Below are 12671 nucleotides of genomic sequence, written 5' to 3' on the forward strand. Positions count from 1 at the left end.
TCACCTTCTTCACACTCCAAGGCAATCTTCCGGCTCCCATGTACCGTAATGGTGCCCTTATGACCCGGCATCTTGAGCTGCAAATACACATAACACGGCCGAGCCATGAACTTGGCATAAGTCGGCCGCCCAAACAGAGCATGATATGGGCTTTTGATCTTAACCACGTCAAAGGTTAATTTCTCTGCTCTGGAGTCATATTCATCCCCAAAGCTACTTCTAGCTCAATCTTACCAATGGGGTATGCCGACTTACCAGGTACCACACCGTGAAAAATAGTGTTGGACTGTTTAAGATTTTTATCAGTCAATCCCATCCGGCGGAACATCTCATAGTAGAGGATGTTGATGCTGCTGCCTCCATCCATGAGTACCTTAGTAAACTTGTATCCACCAACCTGAGGTGCCACTACCAAAGCCAAGTGACCCGGGTTATCAACCCGGGGCGGGTGATCCTCTCTGCTCCACACAATAGGCTGCTCTAACCAATGTAGATAACGTGGAACCGCCGGCTCAACGGCGTTGACGGCTCTCTTGTGAAGTTTCTGGTCCCTCTTACATAAGCTGGTGGTAAATACATGATATTGCCCACTACTCAGCTGCTTCGGGTTGCTCTGATAACCGGATTGCTTCTGCTGATTACCCTGGCCGGGTTGCTGATTATATCCTGCTTGGTGACCAGGATAACCTTGACCGTGAAAACCTCCTCCGCCTGAACCAGCGCCCGGGCCCTGAAAGCCGCCTCCACCTGAACCGCCACCTGGGTCGTGACCCCCATCAAATGCGTTTGAATTTTTAAATGCCTTCATGATCGTGCAATCTTTCCACAGGTGGGTGGCTGGTTTCTCCCGGGTGCCGTGCTTTGGACAAGGTTCATTCAACAACTGCTCCAGGGTGGGGCCTGACCCGCCCGACCGAGGGGGCTGTCTGCCCTTGCGCCGTTGATTACCTCCCTGTGCATTAGTATTAGCAACAAACTCATCAGCCTTACGTTTATTACCTCCCTGATTTGTCGGGTTATGCTGGTGACTCTTGCCGTTGCCGTTCTTCTTTCCCTTTGTTGCCTTTTCTTCGTCAGACACCGGGTCCTTGGTGGTATCAGAATCAGCATACTTAACGAGAGCCGCCATCAACGTTCCCATGTCATTACAGTCACGTTTGAGCCGCCCCAGCTTCTGCTTTAGAGGTTCAAAACAACAATTTTTCTCCAACATTAAAACTGCTGAGTCGGCGTCCATTTTATCAGATGAATGCATTATCTCCTTGACCCGGCGCACCCAATGGGTTGTGGATTCACCATCCTCTTGCTTGCAATTGGTCAGGTCCACAATCGACATAGGATGCTTACACGTGTCTTTAAAGTTCTGGATGAACCGAGCCTTCAACTCCGCCCATGAGCCGATAGAATTGGGTGGCAATCCCTTCAACCAAGTACGAGCTGTTCCATCTAACATCATAGTGAAATACTTTGCTATTTCTGCATCGCTGACCTCCAATAACTCCATAGCCATCTCATAACTCTCAATCCAAGCCCCGGGCTGTAAGTCAGCTGTGTAATTAGGCACCTTACGAGGCCCCTTAAAATCCTTTGGCAAATGCTCATTATGTATGGCCGACACCAAGCAAGGAACGCCTCTGGTTCTTGTGGCCACTCCTACCTCGACCGAGGTTGTTGGATAAGATGAAAAAGTTTGATGATCCGCCTGATCTGCTGCCATTTGAACTGCTCATTCCGCTTCTTGTCGAATCCTCTCCTGATCCGCCAAGTTAAGGGCTCCAGCCCGCACCGGCTCATGCCTGTATGGCCGGTTGTGGCGTTGAGCATTGCTTGACACATCTGCGGATTCCATATGCCTACTGTAACTCGGGCTCCGGCTTGGGTGAGGAGTTGAATGGATCCTGTCTCGACTGTAGGAGTATGCATCCTGCTGCGCCAGAGCTGTTTGAAGAAGTTCTCTTACCCTCCGTGTTTCAATTGTCGCCGGTGAGTCACCTTCCATCGGAGGAGCCGCCAGACGAGCCCATGCTGCGATGAGGTTTTCCAAAGGGTTGGAGAAGTGACCCGGCGGTGTTGGGACGTAATGAGGCAGAGCGGTAATTATACGAGGTGGATCCATGGCATGCGGCTGGACCGGTGCGTCGGGTGTTGTAATCCGGGGTGCCTCCGACGGGTTACTTCTCCCGGCTCCGGGTGTGTGAAAAAGATTCCTAGGATCGAGCGTCAGAGGCAGACGTGATTGGGTTTTCTGATGCCTCCTCCTCATGACCTTGTTCGACGCATTCAGATCCACCGAGAGCCGGAAGGTCTCTGCTTGAAGCTGTTGAGCACGAACGTCCAAAGCCGCCCGCTCTGCTGCCATCCTGACTTCCTCTGCGGCTAGATTTTTCTTAGCTTGCACCATCTCTTCACATACGTGTGCCACCTCTGCATCATGCTGGGCTTTATCCGCCGGCTCTACAACGACAGTCAACAGAGTCGTCAGTTTATCCATGAGGTCCATCAAGATCTGAGCCGGGGGGCGCGCGGGGTCTCCTGACCCGGCTGCAGCCGACCCGGTAGCTGTTGTCGTCGCTGCTGTAGAGTTCTGCCCGGGCTGTGTCCCTGCCATGAAGACTCCGGCCCAATTCGGCGGCTCAAGAGGGTCCGGAATACTGCTGCCATCAGAACAGCCTCCGAGCATGCCGTCCTGCAGCTGGTACAAAGAGTCTGTCTCGCCCGTTGATGATGCAATGTCAGAACAGATGGCCGTCTCACCGCCCTCCACCGACCCTTTAGAGTATTCACCACCATGGACGCAACCTACGAAGGCATGCTTCACGGCAGATTGAACACAGGCGGTCCTCGCGCGCCGAGCCGTTTCGATGAGGTCGGTGTAGACGTCCGGCTCAGGATCTGACTCGCCGATCCGGCCGATGAAGACATGAATTCCGCCGAAGGGGACCCGGTACCCGTACTCAATTGAGCCGGCCTCGGGGCCCCAGCCTTCGTCGTCGATATAGAGCTTGCCACGACGACTCTTGGTCATCCGGCCCACAGCGTATCCCTTGAGCCCTTCAAAGCTGCCCTTCAAGAACTCAAATCCATCGTGCGCTGGCCCCACGGTGGGCGCCAACTATCGTGGAATTGTCACAGCAGATGTCCTAGAGCAAGGACTTAGTCGTAGGGCCATCGCACTAGGAAGCTTAAAGGGGTTAATCGGGACAAAGGACACGAGAGGGTTTTATACTAGTTTGGCCCCTTACAATGAAGGTAAAAGCCTACGTCTAGTTGGGATTGGTATTGCTGGGGTTTCGATCACCAAGAGGCTCAACTCACCGGCTTGGTTATCGATTTGTTGTTTCTTGCCCTAAGCCGCCACCGGGTCATCCCCTTATATACATGGGTTGACGCCTTGTGGCCTACAGAGTCCCAGCCGGCTCATAATCGTGTCCGGCTCGGTGACTTCCTTTACATGCCTTTCTTTACAAGTCTTTCCTTACATACGGCGGTTTACAATATCGGGCCTTAAGTCGCCTCCATGCCTTTGGGCATTCTATAAGGTTTAATAAACTATCGTCTTGAATGTTTACTGAGCTTCTTGCGTAACCCGCCATTGGGGGCTGACCCGGCCCCTCCTGGGCGGGTCATGACTGATAGTAAAATCCCCAACAGGAACTCAATCTGATAATGAACCTGAAACTAGTGATAATGTTAATGATAATGTTCATGATGATGCTCAACCTAGCAATGATAATGATATAGAAATTGAACCTACTGATGATCTTGATAACCCACAATCAAAGAATCAACATTATGACAAGAGAGACTTTGTTGCTAGGAAACATGGTAAAGAAAGAGAACCATGGGTTCAGAAACTCATGCCTTTTCCTCCCAAACCATCCAAGAAAAAGGATGATGAGGATTTTGAGCGCTTTGCTGAAATGATTAGACCTATCTTTTTGCGTATGCGATTAACTGATATGCTTAAAATGAATCCTTATGCTAAGTATATGAAAGAAATTGTCACTAATAAAAGGAAGATACCGGAAGATGAAATTTCCACCATGCTTGCTAATTATACTTTTAAAGGTGGAATACCTAAGAAGTTAGGAGATCCAGCAGTACCCACTATACCATGCTCCATTAAAAGAAACTATGTTAAAACTGCTTTATGTGATCTTGGAGCCAGTGTTAGTGTTATGCCTCTCTCTTTATATCGTAGACTTGATTTGAATAAGTTGACACCTACTGAAATATCTTTGCAAATGGCTGATAAATCAACTGCTATACATGTCGGTATTTGTGAGGATGTGCCTGTTGTGGTTGCAGACGTTACTATTTTAACGGACTTTGTTATTCTTGATATTCCCGAGGACGATAGTATGTCCATTATTCTTGGAAGACCCTTTTTGAATACTGCAGGAGCTGTGATTGATTGCAACAAAGGCGATGTCACTTTTCATGTTAATGGTAATGAGCATATGGTACACTTTCCGAGGAAACAACCTCAAGTTCATAGTATCAATTCTATTGGAAAAATTCCATCGATTATTTTTGGAGGCTTTGAATTTCCTCTACCTACTATCAAGAAGAAATATGATATTCTTATTGTTGGGGATGTGCATATCCCCATTGAGGTAACCTAGTGTTATTCGAAAATTCTCTGGTTCCATGTTATTCGGAATGAGTTTGTTAACAAGACTTGATCAACCTTGTTAGTGGATTCCTTTTGATGAGCATGAGATGGATGAAGTTAGAAAACACAACTCTTTGTACCCTCCTTTTACTTTCTGTTATTTATATTAAGTAAAATAAAAATAGTATTTTCTGTCTGTTATCTGAATTATCCGTGCAATATAAAAATACCCCAAAAATAAAAGTTCTCCAAATGCCCTGAAATTTAAACATGATTTTTTCTGGAATATTTGAGAATATTTGGCACTGAGAACACAACAGGGGGGCATCCACCTGGCCACAAGGGTGGAGGGCGCGCCCTACCCCCTGGGCGCGCACCGTGCCTCGCGGGCCCACGGTGGCCCTCCTCCACTTATTCCTGCACCCACACACTGCTTCCTCCCACAAACACCAATATCCAGCTCAAGCATGAGTTCTAGCTCATTTTGCTGCGATTTTCGATCTCCTTGCTCAAAGCACCTCTCACAAAACTGCTTGGGGGGATTGTTCCTTGGTATGTGACTCCTCCATTGGTCCAATTAGTTTTTGTTCTAGTGCTTTATTCATTGCATATTCTTGCTTCTTAGGTGACCCTGTTCTTGAGCTTGCATGTCAAATTTATATGGACAAAAGTAGTTTTGATGCATGATATAGGCTCTAGGCACTTGTAGGAGTAGTTGCTATCAATTTTGTTGAGGTTGGTTTACTTTTATTTGAAGTTACTAAAAATTTCAAAAAAATTTAGAAAATAATGAAGAGATTTTTGAGGGGCTCATCGAGCCGAAGCTCGAAGGAAAAGCAAAATGAAGAAGCAAAGAAGCCCAAGTATAATCTGCCTCGCACCACGGAGGTTAGGCCGTGTGAATGGCCCTCCGATGATTTCTTGAGAGCCACCGGGATTTATGAGGATTTTTATGAATTGGCTAAGAATGCAAGCCTCACCGACTTCCTCCGCGACCAACGCGAACAGTATCTCTTACTCACCAATACTTTTGTGCAAAACTTCTACTATTATCCTAGGGAATCACCTCCTTCAGTAGAGTTTTATTTATATGATGTGGTTAAGAAGATGTCACTATATGAATTTTGCAGGGTTTGCAAAATACCTTTCGAGGGTAGCTTAGAGGAACCACAACGTAAAGATGTGGATGGGTTTATTGACACTATCACTATAGGGGAAACTAGGAAGGTTTTCGATGCAAGAATCACTAGCATACATTTTCCTGTTTTACGCTACTTTGCAATATTTGCTAGTCGGCTTAATTGGTCACGGAAACTGTGGAAACCTTAGTGTTCCTGATATTTTTATTTTTTCCATGGTTTATTCCGTGACGACTCTGTTAGTATGGGTGGTATTATTGCTAAACGGTTAAGTCTGAACTGTACAAAGGGCCCCATCTTTGGTGGTATCTATGCTTCACGCCTTGCTGCATATTATAACATACCCATTAGGCACTATGAAAAAGAAGAAAAAGTGCTGCCTACTGTTTATTTAGATTATAAGAGTATGGTAGCGCATGATTCTATTATAAAGAATAGGGAAGGGGAGCTCAAATACAAATTGTTCTTTGATAAACGTCATCCTGAGACTATCACCTTGCATGCTCCTTCCTTGTTTGATTTATCTACAGGCCAGTACCTCGTCTCGCCGGAGGCTATTCACGCCTACCGGAACCCTACATCAGCCACAGAGCCAGAGTCGGAACCACAAGTTGATCCTCCACGACAGTCTAATTACCAGTGGGATCCGGAGATCATTGCCAACCAGTGGCAATCAGAGTCTTCTTCTTCGCAGTACGACCCCAACTATTACTATGGATATCCGCCAGGCCAACCGTGTCCATAGACCAACTTAGGCCAAAATCCTAAGCTTGGGGGAGTACGTATTTCTCACCGACATTACATTCATGTTCACACACTCATTGCTAGATGTCGGTGCTCATACTTTTTCATTGTATCATCCATGCTAGTTTATTTTCCTTTTTATGCTTTCTTCTTGTGTGTTTAATAAACCTTAAGAAAAACAAAAAAAATAGTTGTAGCTTTTAGCTAGTTTTACTTTCCATGCTTGTAGTAGTAATTAAAAAGAAAACCCAAAAAGATTTCCTGTTCTTCTTTTGCTTGTTGGGAGCTTTCCCGTGTAAATAGTTTTATTTCTTTTCTTTTCTTTGGGGGTTGATAGGAGAAGACCATGATTAAATTGTTGACGTGGCTCTTATATGCATTATTGTTGATCTGACAAAAGAGCCCATATTGCCTTGTCTTCTCCTGTTTATTGAATGCTTGCAGATTCCAGCTTAGTCCAATGCACGTGCACTATTATTATTATCCACATCGTTCGGTCGTGCAAGTGAAAGGCAATTATGACGATATATGATGGACTGACTAAGATAAGAAAAGCTGGTATGAACTCGACCTCTCTTGTTTTTGTAAATATGATTAGTTCATCGTTCCTGATTCAGCCTATTATAAATAAACATGTTTGCAATGACAACTAGAGATCATAGTTTCTTATGACATGCTTAATTAGCTAGGAGCTTATAATGGTTTACCTTGCGTGCCAACAGGCTATTAAAATGGTTGTGATGTAGTATGATAGGGTGGTATCCTCTTTTGAACGATTCGAGTGGCTTGACTTGGCACATGTTCACGCATGTAGTTGAAACAAAATAGTCTCTACGATATTTATGTTCATGGTGCATTATATCCTACTCATGCTTGCATTCGGTGTCGATTAATTTTAATGCATGTTCATGACTGTTGTCGCTCTCTAGCTGGTCGCTTCCCAGTCTCTTTCTAGCCTTCACCTGTACTAAGCGGGAATACAGCTTGTGCATCCAATCCAATAAACCCCAAAGTTATTCCATATGAGTCCACCATACCTACCTATATACGGTATCTACCTGTCGTTCCAAGTAAATTTGTATGTGCCAAACTCTAAACCATCAAATAAATATCCTGTTTTGTATGCTCGAATAGCTCATGTATCAACTAGGGTTGTCCGTATCTTCCATGTTAGGCGGGTTATTCTCAAGAGGAGTGGACTCCGCTCCTCACTCACGAGAAAATGGCTGGTCACCGGGATGCCCAGTCCCATGCTTTATGCAAACTAAATCAAAATAATTGCAAACAAAACTCCCCCTGGGACTCTTGTTAGTTGGAGGCACTCATTGTTTCGAGCAAGCCATGATTGATGCTTGTTGGTGGAGGGGGAGTATAAACTTTACCATTCTGTTTGGGAACCGCCTATAATGTGTGTAGCATGGAAGATATCGCCATCTCTTGGTTGTTATGTTGACAATGAAAGTATACCGCTTAAAATATTATTCATCTCTATTTCAAAATCGAGCTCTAGCACCTCTGTAAATCCCTGCTTCCCTCTGCGAAGGGCCTATCTATTTACTTTCATGTTGAGTCATAATCCTCTTATTAAAAAGCACCAGTTGGAGAGCATCGCTATCATTTGCATTCATTACTGTTAGTTTACATTGAGTATGACTTGACTGGATCTCTTTTACCATGAATTACAATGTCTAGTCAGTCCTTGATCTTTAAAGGTGCTCTGCATTTATGTTTTGCGGTCTCAGAAAGGGCTAGCGAGATACCATCTTATTATATCATATTATGATTGTTTTGAGAAAGTGTTGTCATCCGAGATTTATTATTATTGCTCGCTAGTTGATTATGCCATTAATATGAGTAAAAATGAGACCTGAGAGTTATTGTGAATATGGTTAGTTCATAATCTTTGCTGAAAACTTGAATGCTGGCTTTACATATTTACAACAACAAGAGAAAACAGAGTTTGTAAAAGTTTTTCTTTATCACTTTCAGTTTGTCAACTGAATTGCTTGAGGACAAGCAAAGGTTTAAGCTTGGGGGAGTTGATACATCTCCGTCATATCTACTTTTCCAAACACTTTTGCCCTTGTTTTGGACTCTAACTTGCATGATTTGAATGGAACTAACCCGGACTGACGTTGTTTTCAGCAGAATTGTCGTGGTGTTATTTATGTGCAGAAACAAAAATTCTCGGAATGACCTGAAACTCCACGGAGCGTCTTTTTGAAAATAATAAAAAATAATGGCAAAAGATCAAGGCCAGGGGGACCACACCCTAGCCATGAGGGTGGGGGCGTGCCTGCCCCCCTGGGCGCGCCCCCTACCTCGTGGGCCCCCTGGAGCTCCTCCGACCTCAACTCCAACTCTATATATTTGCTTTCGGGGAGAAAAAAATAGAGGATAAGGATTCATCGCGTTTTATGATATGAAGCCGCCGCCAAGCCCTAAACCATCTCGGGAGGGCTGATCTGGAGTCCGTTCGGGGCTCCGGAGAGGGGAATCCGTCGCCATCGTCATCGTCAACCATCCTCCATCACCAATTTCATGATGCTCACCACCGTGCATGAGTAATTCCATCGTAGGCTTGCTGGACGGTGATGGGTTGGATGAGATTTATCATGTAATCGAGTTAGTTTTGTTAGGGTTCGATCCCTAGTATCCATTATGTTCTGAGATTAATGTTGTTATTACTTTGCTATGCTTAATGCTTGTCACTAGGGCCCAAGTGCCATGATTTCAGATCTGAACCTATTATGTTTTCATGAATACATGTGAGTTCTTGATCCTATCTAGCAAGTCTATAGTCACCTATTATGTGTTATGATCCGTTAACCCCGAAGTGACAATAATCGGGATACTTACCGGTGATGGTCGTAGTTTGCGGAGTTCATGTATTCACTAAGTGTTAATGCTTTGGTCTGGTACTCTATTAAAAGGAGGCCTTAATATCCCTTAGTTTCCAATAGGACCCCGCTGCCACGGGAGGGTAGGACAAAAGATGTCATGCAAGTTCTTTTCCATATGCACGTGTGACTATATTCGGAATACATGCCTACATTACATTGATGAACTGGAGCTAGTTCTGTGTCACCCTATGTTATGACTATTACATGATGAACCACATCCGGCATAATTCTCTATCACCGATCCATTGCCTACGAGCTTTTCATATATTGTTCTTTGCTTATTTACTTTTCCGTTGCTATTGTTACAATAACTACAAAATACCAAAAACATTACTTTTGCTACCGTTACTTTTGCTATCGTTACCACTACTATCATATTACTTTGCTACTAAACACTTTGCTGCAGATACTAAGTTTCCAGGTGTGGTTGAATTGACAACTCAGCTGCTAATACTTGAGAATATTCTTTGGCTCCCCTTGTGTCGAATCAATAAATTTGGGTTGAATACTCTACCCTCGAAAACTGTTGTGATCTCCTATACTTGTGGGTTATCAGGGGGAGCGGCGGCTCGGGTGCGAGATCGGGCTCCTCCCCGATCCAATCCAGCGAGGGGAAAGGTGAGGAGCGAGGGGAGTGGGGTTCGTGCGGGTGGGTGAGTGGGGGGAGGTTGCTCTAGGTCACGGGGGAGTGGGGGGATAAGGAGGCCCGGCTGTGCCTGGTGGGCCGGCCAGTGCGGCGGCCAGCTGGGCTGTTAGGCCTAGCATGTGGGGTGGGCTTGTTTCTTTATTTTTTTGTTTTTATTTTTAACTTTTCTGTTTTATTTTAACTACTGCTTCTATTAGTTTATCCACTAAAAGGCTTTTGTAAAATGAAACAAATTGTCGGAACAAATACTAGGCATTATTTAGTACTGCCACAAAAATCTTGGAGTTTAGAAAAAAATAGTTTAGAACTTCTATAATTTTGAAAATGCATTTTAGTAAAGACTTGGCCCCTGTTTTAATTTATTTAGGACAATTAAAATTTTTATTAGTGTTGGTTTCTCCCTGATAATTAGTTAAAGAATATTTGCATACCACCAAACATTTTTATTTTACCGTTTGAAGAAATAACAATTTGACTTTATTTTAATTTGAATTTGAAATCGGTTTGGATCAAAGTGAGGTTTATAAAAATAATCATGATGACCTGGCACCATTAGTGTATGATTACTGTAGCTTAACGACCGGGGTGTTACATTCATGGACTCGATCTTCTTCCTAGCGGGATTTCAGGCAAGATGACCGTCACCTTGGATCTTACTACTATCTTTGCTATGCTAGTTGTCTCGATGCTATCGCTATGTCGCGCTACCTACCACTTGTTTTCCAAGCCTCCCAAATTGCCATGATAGCCTCTAACATTTTTCCACCATCCTAGCAAACCGTTGTTTGGCTATGTTACCGCTTTGCTCAGCCCCTCTTATAGCGTTGCTAGTTGCAGGTGCAGTTACAGGTTGTTCCATGTTGGGACATGGATTTCATGGGATATCACAATATCTCTTATTTAATTAATGCACATATATACTTGGTAAAGGGTGGAAGGCTTGGCCTTATGCCTGGTGTTTTGTTCCACTCTTGCCGCCCTAGTTTCCGTCATACCGGTTTTATGTTCCTTGTTTTTGCGTCCCTAACACGGTGAGGGTTTATGGGCCCCTCTTGACAGTTCGCTTTGAATAAAACTCTTCCAGCAAGGCCCAACATTGGTTTTACCATTTGCCTAATAAGAACTAAAACTTGCATAGGGACCGGCTAGCACCCGAGGTCTCTTAATCAACCCCCGGACCAGTGCTCCTCATGAGTGTTGGTCCACCTACCTAGAAGTCGGCGGTGCCACCTCGGGGAAACTCGATGGTATTTTGGCTATCGTCCACTTCGCATAGATGGTGTTGTCCTGAGAACGAGATACGCGTGGCTCCTATCGAGGTATCGACGCACCGGGTGGTCTTGCTAATTTTGTTTTACCATTGTTGAAATGTCTTGTGCACCGGGATTCCGAGTCTGATCGGAGGGTCCCGCGATGGAGGATTGTCTCCGCGGATCGTGAGCTTGTCATGGGCTAAGTTGGGATACCCCTGTTGGGTTTAAACTTTCGAGAGCCGTGCCTGTGGTTATGTGGCAGATGAGAATTTGTTAATATCCGGTTGTAGTGGACTTGAACTAAACTCGATTAAAATACACCAACCACGTGCGTAACCGTGACCATCTCTTTTCAAGTAAGTTCGAGAAGACAACACGGTGGGGTTATGTTGGAACGTAAGTAGTTCAGGATCACTTATTGATCATTACTAGTTTGCAACCATTCGCGTAGTTTCTCATCTTACTCTTGTACTCGTAAGTTAGCCACCATACATTGCTTAGTTGCGTGCCAACCTCACCACTTATCCATTCCATGCCCATTAAGCTTTGCTAGTCTTGATACCCATGGTAATGGGATTGCTGAGTCCTCGTGGCTCACAGATTACTACATCAACAATTGCAGGTACAGGTTATGCGATGATCATGACCTGAGAGCGATGTTTACTTGTTTTGAAGCTCTTCTTCTTCTTCGATCAAGGGATTAGATTCCGGGTCGGGGAGCCTGGGATTAGCAGGGTGGATGTCGTTCTTCTTTTTCGTTTGATTTCATCCGTAGTCAGATCTTGCTCTTCTGTATGATGATTGCTATGTATTGATGAATTGTTGTATTTATGATGTAGCTTGTGGCGAGTGTAAGCCTTTATCTTATATTCTCATCTATTCAGTACATGGTATGTTGTAATGATATCCACCTTGCTATGCGCTCGAAATGCGGTTGTGCCCCAATCATGAATTCATCACGTGATTGGGATAGAATCGCATCTTGGACGCTATAGAGTGAGAAAAACCGCAAAAAGGATCGGTAGCACGCAGTAGCTAGGAATTGTAGGAATCAAACATGGGACTTCTTGCTTGCGCGAACTCGATGCTAGCCACTGCGATAGAACAGACCTTACGATCGAAATACAACAAAACTCTAAAAGAAACTAAGTACAGTTCTGGATTTAACACTGTTTGACAAAATACCAATTTACCCCAAAATTTGAGTAATTTTTTGAACGTATGTTTTTTTTCAAAAATGCAAACAGATTTTACGAAAAAGAACAAATTTTGATTTTCCCAAACATTTTTCGAAAACATGAACATTTTTGAAATTTGTGAACAATTTTCTAAAGCACAATTTTTTTGAATCTTGAGAACAAATTTGGAAGT

The sequence above is a fragment of the Triticum urartu genome, chromosome 1 (assembly GCF_003073215.2).
Source record: "Triticum urartu cultivar G1812 chromosome 1, Tu2.1, whole genome shotgun sequence".
NCBI lineage: Eukaryota > Viridiplantae > Streptophyta > Magnoliopsida > Poales > Poaceae > Triticum > Triticum urartu.